Here is a 14,745-nt window from a genome sequence, read left to right as displayed (position 1 = left end):
AATTGGAAAAAAAAATCTTCTGTCACTACAACAAGGGAAATTGTGATTAGAGGAGAAGCTCCAAAGTGTGAGAGTGGTGCAGCCCTGGAGCAGGTGCCCGGTGAGGCTGTGGGATCTCCATTCCTGAGGATTGTCAGAGCTCCTGTGGCCACCAGCAGATTCCACTTGGAGGTTGTGGCCATGTCTGGAGTAGAAGGATGACTTAGGTGACTTCCAGCCATCTTTGACCCGCTCTCCACGAAATGCTATTTTCCTACAAACCTCTGTGACTCTCATGAGTGTTCCCTGAATTAGCACAGACGAGGTGCAGCCTCTCCATCCTCATCCTCACTCCCAGGAGCACCTGAAGTGCCCTCAGTACCGTCTCCCAACCTTTGGGTGTTTTAGGCACGTCCCTTCCCTCTTTCTGTGCTTTATTTGCTTGGTTGTTTCTCCCTCAGATTGGATTTTCATGGCCATGTTTTAGGAAAACACGCTCTGGGGGTATCACATACAAACAATTACACTTGAAAACCCCTGAAGATGGACTGAAAGTGGATATTGCATGGAATAACAGGGGACTTTGGATGCACAAGTAGAACTCTAATAGCTGGCTTGAGTTCATTGGGGTAATCTGGCCCTTATCCCAGCCTTTTTGAAAGATAATCATCGTTCCAAGAGAGGTTTTCATTGACTATAGCATACACTTTATATTTCACTGTGTAATGGAACCTTCCATACACTCAAGGAAAACAATTTACAGAGCTAATTGCTGAACTCTGCAGATATAATCCTTTAAATGGGTTATGCTAGATAAGAGTTTATGTTAAAAAAGAAGAAATGTTCTAGAGGAAAATTATTGTTTAGGGAACATTGATTTGCATGAATTAATGTTTTCACTTCAGCTGATAGTTAAAAATGGATACTTAAGCTAAGCCACATTTTAGTGTAACATAAATGCTTCATTAGTTATGGTGTGAGCTGAAATCCATTGTTTGTTTGCTTTTTCATGTCTCCAAACTTCAGCTGGCGTCGGGTCAAACTGTGCCAAAGATTCCATTTTTTTAATTAAAAAAGAAAAAAGCCGAAAAAAGCCAAAAAAAGCCCTGCGTGGACTCTGAGATGGGAGGATGCCTTGGAGTTCTCATTGTTACTCACTGATTTAGTTTAGACAATCCTCTCCACCCTCCTGTCTCAGCCCACTTATCAGGGAAATTAGGGGTGGTGTTAATGATCTCACCTGACACAGTTGTCTCCGGAATTAACTGATGAATATTTGCACAGTACAATATTTGTACAGAGGTGGTGCATCCCTCGTGCTGCAGGAGCAGCCATCTGTCACACACACACACAGCTCTCACATTTAAGGGCTGCAATGAACATTTTGGGGCTTGGGAAGTCAAGGAACTTTTGCAGAACTCAGAGAATTAGGTTGTTTTTTTTTTGTTGCTGTTTTTATCACTTATATTTTAATTCAGATTATAACCCAAGGTCTGTACCTGCTGATAGTTGCTGTGGCTTTGTTGCCCACACAGTCTGGGGTTATGGCACAAATATATAAGAGTTCAGCACTGTACAGAAGGTGTTAGTAATGAACTAGACAGAATGTTTGAGTTTAATTTAAATCCATTTTCTCCCCTGTAGCTGAGTGTTGGTGACAGACTGAGAGAGAAGGAGTAAAGCACAGCATTGTGTTTTACAGCAGCCCAGTGGAACAAAGGGTATGTATGTTTGTTTTCCGTGGTCCTCTTTAATTATCCTGTAATTTCTGTGTGTTGTTACCTCAATTGTGTTTAAAGGAAGTTCATATATATCCAAAGAGGAAGGGATTAAGGAGGACACTCAAGCTGAGGCTTTCAGAGAGCTGGGCTCTCCAGCACTCAGTGACTCAGTAAAATGTGCAGGTCACATCTCATTCCACTGTGAATTTCCCTTTTTTTCCAGGATCTGTGGTGAAATCCCTCCTGTGAACTGCTGCCATCCCGATTCCAGGTGCTCTTCCCACTGGCAAACAGCCTAAGGAGGAGCTGTTTATAGGTGAGATGTTCCCTCCAGTCAACTGGAGGGATGAGCTTTTTGTTCCTTTCTGTTAGAAGAGTCTTGCCAGTTGTGAATTGAACTGATAATTAAGAGCTCAGAAACTTTTTAACCCATGGATGTATTTGTACTATATTTATACAAAAGTACTGTAAAAGCACAATATTTATACAAAAGACTGGGATATATTGCACAAATCCATGGCTGTTACGTGCTTACAGCAGCAGATTTTTAACATGGAATTGGGTGGTTGGAACTGGCTGATCTTTAAGGACCCTTCCAACTCAAATCATTCTGTGATTCCATGAAATTCCTGGGTGCAAAAACACATATTAACCAGAAAATGAGTTTCACTGAGATCATTAAAAACTCTTTTTTTTCTTAATTCCTTTTTTTTTTCCCCACCCACCATCCTGCTCAAGAAAATCGGCCTGATTTTTGAAGTCCTTAATTAAGGATGGAAATTTAGCGTTAGGCAGATGCTGTCATTTTTTTTTTTCCCCTACCCCTCCAGCAAAAACCCATGTGCAGTGTGCTGCCTGGGGCTCAGACACTGGAGGATGAGCAGCATCTGCAAAACCTGCAGGGTCCTGCAGTCAGATGAGTCATGTGTTGCACGGGCAAAGTTTAATCCCAGAGAAGAAGTTCCAACACAGGAAGAACCCCCTGAAAACAACAGGAATTGCTACAGTATTTGGGCAGTAAACACAGGTTAGAACAGTCTGGGTATTTGCTTTAATCCTCTCTGGTTCTATTTTGAAATGCTCTGTTCCTACTTGCTAAACCACTTTCCTTTTTCACTCTTGTTTTACTGTGACAGAAGGAGGAGGGGATATTTTGGAAGCTGGAAAAGTGCCACTGATTTTTTTGCAGGTTTCTTGAACTGAGCATTGCCACCCTGGAAGTGCTGGGAGCCTCTTCTTCCAGGGTTCCCCATAGAATTCCCACCCTCCCACGAGGCAGGACGTGCCCCAGGGTACAGGGCTCACCTTCCTGAATGTTTGAGAGAATGAGGGAGTTTGGATTGATGGGCTCTCAGCAGCACAGAGCCAGGGAGCCCAAATATTGCCCAAAGATCAGGAGCTGAGTGTTGAACAGGATGGAAAATTCCTCTGCAGTGTGGATTGATGGAGTTCAGCATCGGGGCAAGCAAAGGTCGAGCAGAAAGGTCCAACTTGGCACGAGGCCACTCCCCATGAAGGGTTTGGCTTTGTGTTTGGGCTGGGGTGGTGCTTGTGCCAGTCCTTGCCTGGAAAATGCCTGATGAGCCACATTTTAGTGGGGGATGTTGCCCAGCAGCTCATGGTGGGGAAGAGCTGGAGGTGGGTTGGATGGAGTTTTGAGCAACCTGGTCTAGTGGAAGGTGTCCCTGTCCAGGGCAGGGGGGTTTAAACAAAATGCTCTTTAGGGTCCCTTCCAACCCAAACCATTCTGGCACTCTTTGATTTATGAGGCTTTATTTATTATATATTTTTTAATTATTTTTTCTGTTTCCTCTCAGCATAATGAAATATTCCAGGGGTGTTGCTCATGTTCTGCCATACATTTGGGTGTGGTTTAGGAGACATTCCAGGTAGTCAACCTCAAACCATGTCCCATAGTGAAGCCTCTTTTATAGAGCAGTAAACAAATCTCACTTCTACTTCTTCGTTTTGGTTTTTTTTTTTTTTCCCTTTTCCCTCGAGCCAAAATTCAGGAAAGTCATTTAGTGTCACCTGGGTGGCTTTTAATAGAGGCTTGGAACAAGAAGGAAAAAACCCCTCTTGTGCCCACTTGTTTCTTAGGTCACGTTGCCCACAGCTCGTCTCACCACTCCCTGAGAAAGTTTGTGTAAGTCCTAAAATAATTCCACGCTGCTGGCCCACAAATATTCCCATTTGGTCATCTTTATATAGAGTAATTACTGTTTAACATGGCACCACAGCTGGGCCAGGGCTTATTTTGGGTTAGGAGATATAAAAAGCCGTTTGTAATAAATAAATGCAATTACCGGGTTTGTTGCTCTGTCATTCTAAACAAATGAGTCCAGAGACTTGTTAGTTTGCTTATTCTTTTCTGCTTGTTTTGCTTTAAGAGTCAGCATTTGTGAGAGGCTTTGGGTACCAAAGGTATCCATCCTGGCTAATTTAGACAAGCCTGCGCTTCAATGACCAAAACTCTAATTTTTGGGTGTTGTGATGACACTGAGGGAACTCTGTGGGGTGGCACATGCCCAGGAAAGGGGGTCAAGGCTTAACCAGTGGACACAAATTCATTTTCCTGAGCAGGTGATGGGTGGAAAGAAGCACCTTGAGGGAAAGGTCTTGGCTCTGTGCTGTCCTCCAAACAGGTATTTGAATTTCTGTGCTGGGCACAGAGCAAGCAGCTCATTCCCACAGCTCTGGGGGTGTCATTAGCATTTTTTCAGGCCATGCTGACTCCAACATCAAAGTTCTTTCTAATTTTAATAACTTTGATTTATGTATATATATATATATATATTTATCCACATGTATTTTATATTTGTTCATATATGGATATATGTGTGTGTGCAGCCAGAGAAAAGGAAAACAGGGCCATGTATATCCATGTGGCATTTCTTATCTGGCCCTAAAATACAGGTGTCTCTGTGGGAAACAAGTTGTGAAGCTGTTTATTGTCCAAGAGTTCAGGAAGTTGAGGGGATTATATTCACTTACACTGTTTCCCAGGCTGGGCTGATCATTTCACCTCAAAAAATCAGCATCAAAGTCTCTCTCACAGAAGACCCCAATATTTTTAGTAGTCACAGGAAGGAATGTTGTCCTCTGGGACAGAGGCTGTGGGTCAGGACTCAGGGTTTGGTTGTCTTTTGATGCTTATTTTGTGGCCTGGGACAATTCTTAACACTCTTCTGTGCCTTTATTTAATAGGAAAATGGGACCGGTTCTCTTGCAGAGAACTATTTAAAGGGACAATTGAAGTTTGGAGACCTTTTACCAGCCTTTGGCATCAGAGAAATAGGGCAGTTACAGGATGTATTTCTGTGGTTTGGCTTTATTAATGATCTGAACTCCTGGAGAAATCATCATATCATCAATATCCATCCCATTATTCCTTGTATTTATATATATCTTACTGCTGTTGCTCCAGGTGCTCCATAGCAGCTCTGACTTTCTGTGGGATATTTCCTACATGCTCCTGGTAAGGATCTAATTATTTCTTCCAACTGCAGCAAATCTTGTAGGTCCAGGTAAACCTCGTGGTGCAGGAACTAACAGGGAGGAGAAAAGTTTGATGCCAGGGATCAGACTTTGATCTTTCAGGGATTGGATCTTTCCCACTGTTGGTTGCTTCTTGAATAAGTCTGAAAGAGCTTTCATTTTATTTAAAAGGCTTTTATTGATCAAAAAGGCTTCATTCATAGGCTCTGTCTCCTTGAGTGGCTGAAGCAGGTTTAACTCGTGGTAGAAGTTCTTATTTGAGTTTGTTTTTATCATCTTGGTGGATGCACAATTTCACGCTTTTTTTTTTTTTTTAAAGGTAACTGGGAAACATTCACATGGTTAGAGACAGAAAAAAAAATCAGTGTAGGTTTCCTTCCAGTCCATTAATTTTCTTTCATGGAGCTCTGTACCAGTTTGAGAGCACAATTGGGAGGAATCAAAACACAGACATCTAGACCATTACGTAAGATCCAAAAGAGAACAGATTTGTTTTGAAATTGGGTCTGATGCATTTGTCCGAAGCCATGAACGTTTCTGAGACCTCAGAACATTCTTGCTGTTCTGCCTCAGGATGAAACTCAGATCATGTGAACTGGGGAGAGAGAGATCCCAAAATATTTGAAGCCAGTTAAGTGACTGTGGCCCTAATTCAAAGTCCTTTGCCGGGTGAGGCCAAGCAGGGATTTGAACCTGATTTTTTTCTTCTCTTTCCTCCTTTTAACATGAAGTTCCATCTTATATTGAAGAAACCATCCCCGTGGATTCCATAAAAATGGATTTATCCAGGTCAGACACTCATGAATTTTTTATAAGTGACCCACTGTTTTGTGTCCAACCACCCCCCACCCCTGAAATAAATAAATAGATTAGGGGTGGGGAATTGGAAAGTCCCATAAAACAATTTTTTTCTGTGTTGCCTAATAATTTGTATTATTTTACAACAGTTTAAGTTACAACTCTTTCTAACTGAACCTCTGTGCAATGCAAAGAACAGAGAGCAGGGTGGGAAGATGTAGAGTTTGGGGGACAGCATCCATCCAGTGGACGTGCATCCAACGCAGTGGATGGCTTTGCTGGGTTCATTGACCTCTTGTAGCCTGCCCACATGGCTTTTAGGACCAGGCTGCAAACTGGACTGAGCTCCTTGTGCTGCCAATCACTCGCTGTCCTGGACAGAAAAGGAAACAGCAGCTCCTCTTCCGTGCTCCGGATGCTGAGTCACCTGTGTGGTGGCAGAAAATAGCCCAGGGGCTGCTGTTTGCCCAGAGTGCCTGGAGAGCTTTCATCAGCTCTGCTGGGCTTGGGCAAGTCCAACTGCAGAGCTTTAAGCCCTGGGGCCAGTCTGTGGTTACTCACCCCCCGCTCAGTGCCCCGGTGCCCGAGGTGCCCGTCAGCGATGAGTAACTTCTTGTTCACAGTTTGTTTGAAAGCCAGTGGCAATATTTGGTTGGTTCGAGTTGCTGTTCCATTGCTGCAGTGTCAGTTCAAGCCTGTTTTGCTGGAAATGTGTTCCAGCTCGTCTGTCTCTTCTCTGTGTCTGCTCCCAAAGCCTGAGCTGGTCCGTGGTGGGGGTGATGAGCTGTCCCACTGCTGGGTTCACTGCCCACTACCAGGGTTTCACCAGATGAAGGAACCACTGTTCCCAAATTTCTGTGACCACGGTCACCAGCCATCCTGGTTCAAGCCAGGGCCACTTTCTCTGGCTTTATGGAGTGTTTCCATGCTCTCTGCCTGCCCTAGAAGGTTCCAGGTGCCTTCAGACCAAGAAACCCTTTAGAGAGGCATCACTTATGGTGCTGTGGTACTTCTTATTGTCAGAGCTGCCCTAGTGAGCACCGAGCTGGGGACACCAGTTCAAGCAGGCTACTAGAAAGGAGATTTCTCCATGCATCTGATAGCTCAGACAGGATGCTGCTGGTCCTTGGGTCGTGCTCCTGCAGCACTGTGTTACCAGCCTGCCATCCAACCTCACCTCCACGGGCACAGCTCGTCCCTGCTGCTCCGAATGCAGAGACAGAGGCAGCCAGGGACTGAATGCAAATGCAGCACCAGGCAGCCCTGCTCCTTCCCTCAAACTATTGATTACGTGTCTGGTTTGCTCTCCCCTGGTAATAGGCCATAGGCAGGAGGCAGCAGGGCGAGGAGGAGGAGGAGGAAAACCTGTCGTGGTGGTTCGATGCGGCTCTCGAGCCAATGGGAGGAGAAAGGCTGTGGATTGGGCTGGCAGAGAGCACGGGTGGGGGGACTGTCTTAGCAACAGCAGGGAGCAGCTCTGCCCCCTCCCACCCCGCAACCAGGCTGGAAAGTTCCTGATGATGTCCCTTAATGTATTTGTCTCGCCCATGCCAAGCTCGTACGTGATCTGTGTGACTTTGCCGCGTGTGCCAGTTTATCCCTCCCCTCCATGATCCTTTGGAAAGGGTAGAAGGGAACCTTTTCTTTATCTGTCCTACTAAAACCAACTAGTGAGCTCAAGGTGAAGGGATCAGCTGCTTGAGTCAATGCTTTGTGAGCCCTGAGAACAACAGTGAGGTTTGTATTGTCTTTTCGTGGTTGGTATTTTCCTCTTGATGTCTTTCCAAGGCTGTCTGAGGTTCAAACAGAGAGTTTCTTGCCAGTCTGTTGTGGCAGTGGGAGCTGGGCACCTTGACTGTGTTCTCATCTCTGCCAGGTGAATCCCTACCCTTTAAAATCCGGATCACTTTGCTGGGCTCTCGGGTTTGGAGGAAAAGCTTTCTGAGTTGAGCTCTCCCTGCGACCCATGGGCTGAGAAAAGCCAGTCCAAGACACCCTTGTGCTTTGCCCCTTATCTGCCTTACAGCAGGAAGTGTTCTTTCTGTCTCCCTGCCTCTCTCCTGCTCCATCCATCACTGCCTTAACCAACCAGAAATGAAAATGGCAGTTTAAATTCTCCCAAACCTTTCAAACATTTACCGGAACCAAACACCGGCTCTTCCAGTGCTTCTCTTGCAAACGACCTTCTCTGTCCTCCCCTCACCTGCTGCTTCCTCCCGCTCCTGAGCATCCCCATGTTTATCTCAGTGTTTGCATGCTGATAACAGACATAGATTTCTGTGAGTCCTGCACCTGCCCAGACGGCGGGGACAATAATAGCAGCACCGTCGGGACCAATATATATTGGTCTTAGGAGTGTGTCCAATAATGTCTGGGTCAGGGAGCCTTTAACTGCAGTGTCAGGGAATTTAGTCAGCTGTCATCGCTTCTTAATTAAAAATAGCTGAGATTCACTTACATTCCTCTGCTGTGTGTTAGCTCATTTGTCATCTTGTCCTCTGCTCTCCTGCAAACCCCCTGGACACCTTCAGAACCAGGCAGAGGGTGGAAATTCCTGCAGCAGGTAAGAAGACGAGGAGCAGAGAGTGGATAAGCAGAGCCACGAGCTGCTTTTTGGGTCAGGAGTTCAGCAGGATCCTCGTCCCCTTTAGGATACATAACCCCTCAGTATGAAATGTTCTGTATGTATTTTATATATATATATATATATATATATATATATATATATAAACCCAGGCTGTGCACAGGCACGTGTCAGGCAATAAATCAAGCAGTAACTGTCCTGGGGTTACAGGCAACTTTCCTTGTGGACAAACCAACTTGCATTTTTCCATCTTGAGTTTCCAGCATCTTCCTCTGGCCCCGGTGCTCCCAAAGGCAGAATGCTTTTTCAGTCAGACCTTCTCCATGCACATGAGTGATTGGATTCCTAATTCCATGCTAAATGGAATTTAGTGGTATCTGTGATTGCTATCACCTTCCAGTAGGTTTCACTAATTTATTTGTGCTATTCCTAAGGGGACAGGGAGATGGGAGGTTACACAGAGGTTCAGGAGCTGCAGAGGGAAATAAATCACATGCTGTAATATCATTACTGAAAGAAAATGCACCCCCCTCCCCCTGCCAAGAAAAAAAAAAGGGGATTTTTTTGTGATTCTCACTAATGCTCAGAGCCAGGGGACAGTTTTGCATAGTGAGAATTTTTCTGGCTTCCTTTTTGCAAGTAAATCAGAGGTGGAAGAGCATTAGACTGACTGACTTCCTGAACTGGAAGTTGCATCCGGATTTCCATGTTTAATTGGCTGGGACTGACCTATCTTCCATGAGTTTTGCTCGTCCATTTTCGAACCTGTTTATATGTTTAGTCTCCACAGCCTTGGGTGGTGATGAATCCCACCATTAAACCACATATTGTTTGAAAAGGTCCATCCAGGATGTCCTGTACAACACCAGGAACCTGTGCAGGGAGGGAAGGGGTGGCTCTTGCCAGGGCTGTGGATCAGCTCAGCCCAAATTGGTGATAATTCCTCCTGACACCACTCAGGAAGGGAAGAAGCACCAAAACTCCAGTGCTTCACCACCCAGCTTGGGCTGGGTGAGCAACTGGGACCAGTGTGAGCTCCCACACGGGAGCACTCCCACTACTGAATGGGGATTTTTCTGGCCATACAGTTATTTCCCTCAGGAATGTGTTCCTGCTGACCTGACTGAAGATCCAGTGATACTTATTGATGTTCTAAAAAATGTTTTATTTCCTGTAGAGGGAAAATTCACATGCAGCTCATGGGATAGGCCTGCTTTAATTTCATATATTATCTTCAATCTGGTTATTTATTTTTTTTTCTGATTCCAGTTCAAGAAAGTTGTAGAACAGTTTAGAGGGATAAACAGGGAAGTGAACTGATTTGTCTTGATTTTGTTGGGGGATTTTGTGTTATTTTGAGGTGTACTAGAACAGGAAATCAGAAGCAACAGATAAAAGTTCCTCTGAACCCCAGGGCATCAAACTAAGGACAGAGCCCCACGTTAGCTGAGACATTTTCACTGCAGATTTTTTTTTTTTAAAACTAATTAAGCTCTGATGACTTCAGCTGTATTTTCAGCCCCTGATTAAGGCCATGATACTAATTAAACTCTTGAATTATTAAAAATGCAAATAGTCAGACCTGTGTGCAACAGCAGACTTGCTTTTCCACGCTCCAGGACAGCAGTGGGAATATTTGACAGAGTCCCTTGTGGTCACAAGTTTTTCTTTTCCCTTTTTTTTTTTCCTGTTTTTTTTTTTTTTTTTAAATGGCTGCTCTCCACTTGATGCAGAACTGAAAAAAAGCCAGCTGCTGGGGTGTAAATGTCTCAGCTGCCTCGCAGCTACACAAGGCAGTTTGATTAAAACACAGCAAAGTTTTGGAAGGAGCTCGGGGTTTCTTGACATCCCCCCAGTGGCATTTTGGCTGGATGGGCTGTTGGGATTGAAATGCCATCCAGTCCTTAGAGGGTGAGTTTGCTTTCAGCAGCACAGCTCTCGGAGCTGCCCTTCAGCTCCCTACTTTGTTGTCACAGTTCAAGATGTGAGCCGTGATGAATTATTTAACCCTCCAGTTGTCCTCTCAGATCCTGCCTCTGGCATCCCCTGTGACACACAGGCACTTCCAGAGAGGTGTCCCCCCTCCCCAGGAGGGCTGAGTGTGGCCTTTGCCTCAACCCAGGTGAGTTTTGGTCGTGGCAAATTGAACAGGAGGGGATCTGAAGGACTTTTTTGATCTCTTGGCTGTCGACATCTGAGCAGGCACCAAGCCCCTCTTCTGAGTAACAGCCCCTCTTGTGCACAAACACATCTTCTGAGGGAGCAGTTTGCAACCAGAAGCAGGGCTCATCCCCAGAAGTACAATTAGCTGGTCTGTAGCTACACTGGAGTTCTGTGGGTTGGGTGAGCAAGAATTGCCCCTCACTGCCTCACCACTGTCCCCATGTGCTCGGATCAGGGCAGTTTCTGGGGTTATCATAAAGGGTTTGCACAACCCCAGAGCTCCAGTGATACCCTGAGTGCCATTTCTGCACCTCTGCTCTCCCCTGGGCAGCGTTTTGGGTGTGCAGCCCTCCTGGTTGAGGCAGTGGCCCGTGGGGCTCGTATCTGTCCCCTCTTGTAGCCCTTTTGCCATTCTGGAGGCTCTGCTGGATCTGGCAGCGTGTGCAGCCAGTGCCAGCTGGGACATTGGAGGGATATGCCAGGAGGAAATCTAGTTATAACTCGCCCAGAGGGAACTTTCTTCCTCGTGCTGAGTTCTTTCTGTTCATCAGAAAGACACAAATAAAAGAAGGTGCACGAGGCACTATTCAAATGCAGCAAGTGTACGTCCTATTCAATAACCTGGAACCCTCGCTGGTGTGAAGTGACAACAATTTATTGGAGTCACTTATCAGATAAAAACATGACCCAGTGTGTGCAGTTGAGCCCAGGCAATGGCAGGTGTGATGGTAAAGATATGTCTTTTTTTTTTTTGCTTCCCCTCTCGACTGTCCTTCTGGTGTGTTACAACAAAGAAATAAGTGGGCATTACTTTACCTATGACAACTGATTTTTTTTCATCCTCCTGCTCTAATGGGCTGCAGGTGTTTCACAGCCAGCCCAGACTAATCAGGACAGACACTCTGGCCACGAGCCAAAATTATAAAACTGTCCAGGGAGACAAGAAAAGAAAAGACAAGGGCTGGGGTGAGGGGGTGGAAAAGGAAAAAAAACAAAACCAGAAAGCGAGGGAGTCACTCCATGCTGAGATTTTGCACTTTTGTGTCTCCTGAAGTGAATGCATCAGTCAGGAATCAAAGGTTTGAAAAGTCATTCAGCCCCTCCAAGTGAGAAGGGGAACCATCTGCCCTCCAGGATGGGGCTTCTCCTGCCAGTGGCACCAGAGCAGACCTGGAGGATCTCCATCCACCAGAGTTACACCCAGCTCACCCAGGATCTCACATCCTGGCCTGGTGGGGGCATCTTCTGCCAGAATAATGTTTGGGACCCGGCCCTGGAGTGTTGTGCCACCACAGTGACAGGCTCCTCTGTTCCAGGAATCACTGTGGGGTTGTCCAGTGTTAATTAATTAATCCTTTTTCGGCAAAATGTGAGCTCGGTGGAAACAACAAAGACAAGACAACTCATTCAGAGCTGCAGCCTCTCACCCTCTGAGATTTTACAGTGTGTGCTGCCCTCAAGTCCTGCAACAAATCCCTTGTGTTTCCTGGAAGTTGGAGCAGAGATGGGAAGTCAGAGGGAAGGAAGGATGTGCTGTGTGAGAATGGGAGATACCCCTGTGTCCTCACAGCTTTGCAGATGGTGCTGCTCGGGCAGGCTGGGTTGGGATGCAGGATTTTTGGGTGTGAGCCAAAGAGCAGCCAGGCTAAGGGAGCACAAGGGAAAAGCTGGCTCTGAGGCACTGGGCTGGCTCCCAGCATTTGGCTTGACTTGCCCTGAGGCATTTTAGCTGATGGGCAGAGATGAACCCTCCCAGGTGCCTCACAGGGGTGATTTTGTGAGTGCCTTGGGGATGTCCCTCACCTTGAACTTCCCCAAGCAGGTGAGATGTGTCCAAACCTAAAGGCTTGTATGTCCATGGCAGCACTCTGGTTTTGGGGTGCAAACATCAGACTAATGAACACATTCTGAGGTAAATTTACTTCACTGGATTCAATATGACAGATCCCAACCACAAGTATCTTATCCAGATTTGTTTGGAGCCAGGATTTGGTCCAGGCCAAATGTTTTGTTCTGTTTGTTTATCTAAGACATGGGTTTGGATGCTTAGCAAGAAAAAAGAAACCCTCAGCAAACTATAACTGATGGAAGTTAATTATTTTCATTTCAGATCTCCTTCTGGCAGCTGGATGAGAAGGGAATGCCATGGCAAAGGAGGGATTACCAAGTTGTATCCAGAGGGAACAGCAGTGCTGTGTGTTACTCATATCACCACTGCAACAGGTCAGTGCCTTCTCCCTGGAGTCACTGTCAGGGCTCTGTGAGGAGCATCAGACCCTGCAGATGCTTTTAAAGGTGATCAAAATGGCACAATTGTAATTCAGAAAGGAACGACACAGTCGTGAGGCTTAAGTAATTTAAAAAAAGTGGTATCAGATCCATTTTTTTTCTTATAGGGAGGTGAAAAGGAGTTTCAGAAAGTGCTTTGTAATCAGGCAGGCTGAGTCAGTTTGGAATTTTCTGCTTTTTTGCATGGCCTTTGGGTTTTTGCATTTTATAATTTGCTTGGAAAAGTCTGTGAGTTCTGGGTTGTTGTTTGCAAAGTGCTGAGAACGCCGTGACATCTCTGAAAATACAAACAGTAACAGTGGCAGTGAACAGCAGCTTTATCAAAACGTTTTGTGATGGCTCCAGAAATCCAGGGATTGTTTTTCTCTCTGGTTCACCTCTTGAAGAATCCCGTGCTTGGATTTCTGACCTGGGATGACAGTAAAGCACAGCCGGGTCTCTGTGTGGGGTGTCCTGGTTTGGGAGCTGTTGTGGAGATGGGACACAAAACCACATGAATGTTGGGTGACAGGGACATGACTTCATTTTCTTTTCTTCTCAAGCTTATCTGAGGGGAGGAAACTGTAGAGCTTATCTTTTCCTGAGTGGAAGAACTGATCTCAAGTGCATGTGTTTAAAGCTGCAGCAGCATGAGCCAGGTTAACTTGACTAAACCACAAAATCTGATTGAGCCTAATTAGAACCCAGGATGACTCCCAGCACTTAAAGGTTTCTTTCAAGATTATGATGAGCTGACAAAACATATTAGTGAGAGGTGGAATTGGTATGAGCCCTGTTTGGCATTTGACTACTTAGTGGCAGCAACAAGAGGCCCTGTGCAGAGATCAGAACCCTGTGTGTGTGAGCCTGGATTGATTCACCCACCTACTTTTGGTGTTAACATAAGTACCTGAATTAATGGCACTCAGATTTGATGGAATGGACTGAATTTAGAGGGTGGGGAGGCCCTGGCACAGGTTGCCCAGAGAAGCTGTGGCTGCTCCATCCCTGGAAGTGTCCAAGGCCAGGTTGGACAGGGTTTGGAGCAACCTGGGCTAGTGGAAGGTGTCCCTGCCCATGGCAGAGGGCTTGGAACAAGATGATCTTTAAGGTTCCTACCAACCCAAACCACTTTAGGATTCTGTGATCCCACATGATCTGCCGTGGAGCTCAAGAAAACTGTGCTCTCAACAAGGGCTCTCAGTGAATTCCTGCCCTTGCTGGGAGGAATGCAAGCCCAGGGGAGGTGTCCACTCAGCCCCCTGAGACAATGCATGGCCTAAGTGCACTGCAAAGGAGATCAGCAGGTTCTCAGAAATGATTTGCAGAGGAGAGGCATTGCAGTGTGCCTGCTCTTCAGTGCTGCTGGGTTGTTTGTGAGCACGGGTGAAGATTTAAAGAGCCGAAGGAGGGCACTGGAGTAGTTTTATACATTTATTTTCCAGGATTTGTTTTGCTTTGAGGCAGTGCTCTCTCATTACCATCAGCGTGGATCCCTGTGCAATCCATCCTGCCCAGCCTGGATCCCTCTTTTATCCATCCTGCACCCACCTGAATCCCTGTGCTATCCATCCTACACCAGCCTGGATCCCCCTCTTATCCATCCTGACTGGCCTGGATCCCCCTTTTATCCATCCTGCACTATCCTGGGTCCCTGTGCTGTCCATCCTGCACTGGCCTGGATCCTTGTGCTATCCATCCTACACCAGCCTGGATCCCCCTTTTATCCATCCT

General features: G+C 46.0%; 1 long non-coding RNA gene across 2 annotated transcripts in view; it reads left to right on the top strand.

Annotated features, from left to right (window-relative positions):
- The first annotated feature begins 1,621 nt into the window (after positions 1-1,621).
- The window catches only part of LOC113975341, a 73,778-nt gene continuing 60,654 nt past the window's right edge, over positions 1,622-14,745 (top strand). For both annotated transcript variants that reach the window (XR_003536810.1, XR_003536809.1), the window contains exons 1-3: positions 1,622-1,700; positions 1,924-2,016; positions 12,854-12,966. This is a non-coding gene — a long non-coding RNA (uncharacterized LOC113975341). The remainder of the gene's footprint in view (positions 1,701-1,923; positions 2,017-12,853; positions 12,967-14,745) is intronic.

The sequence above is a fragment of the Neopelma chrysocephalum genome, unplaced genomic scaffold, assembly GCF_003984885.1.
Source record: "Neopelma chrysocephalum unplaced genomic scaffold, ASM398488v2 Primary Assembly neopelma1_138, whole genome shotgun sequence".
NCBI classification, from domain to species: domain Eukaryota; kingdom Metazoa; phylum Chordata; class Aves; order Passeriformes; family Pipridae; genus Neopelma; species Neopelma chrysocephalum.
The sequence above is the reverse complement of the archived record's forward strand: the minus strand, read 5'-3'. Positions and strand labels throughout refer to the sequence as shown.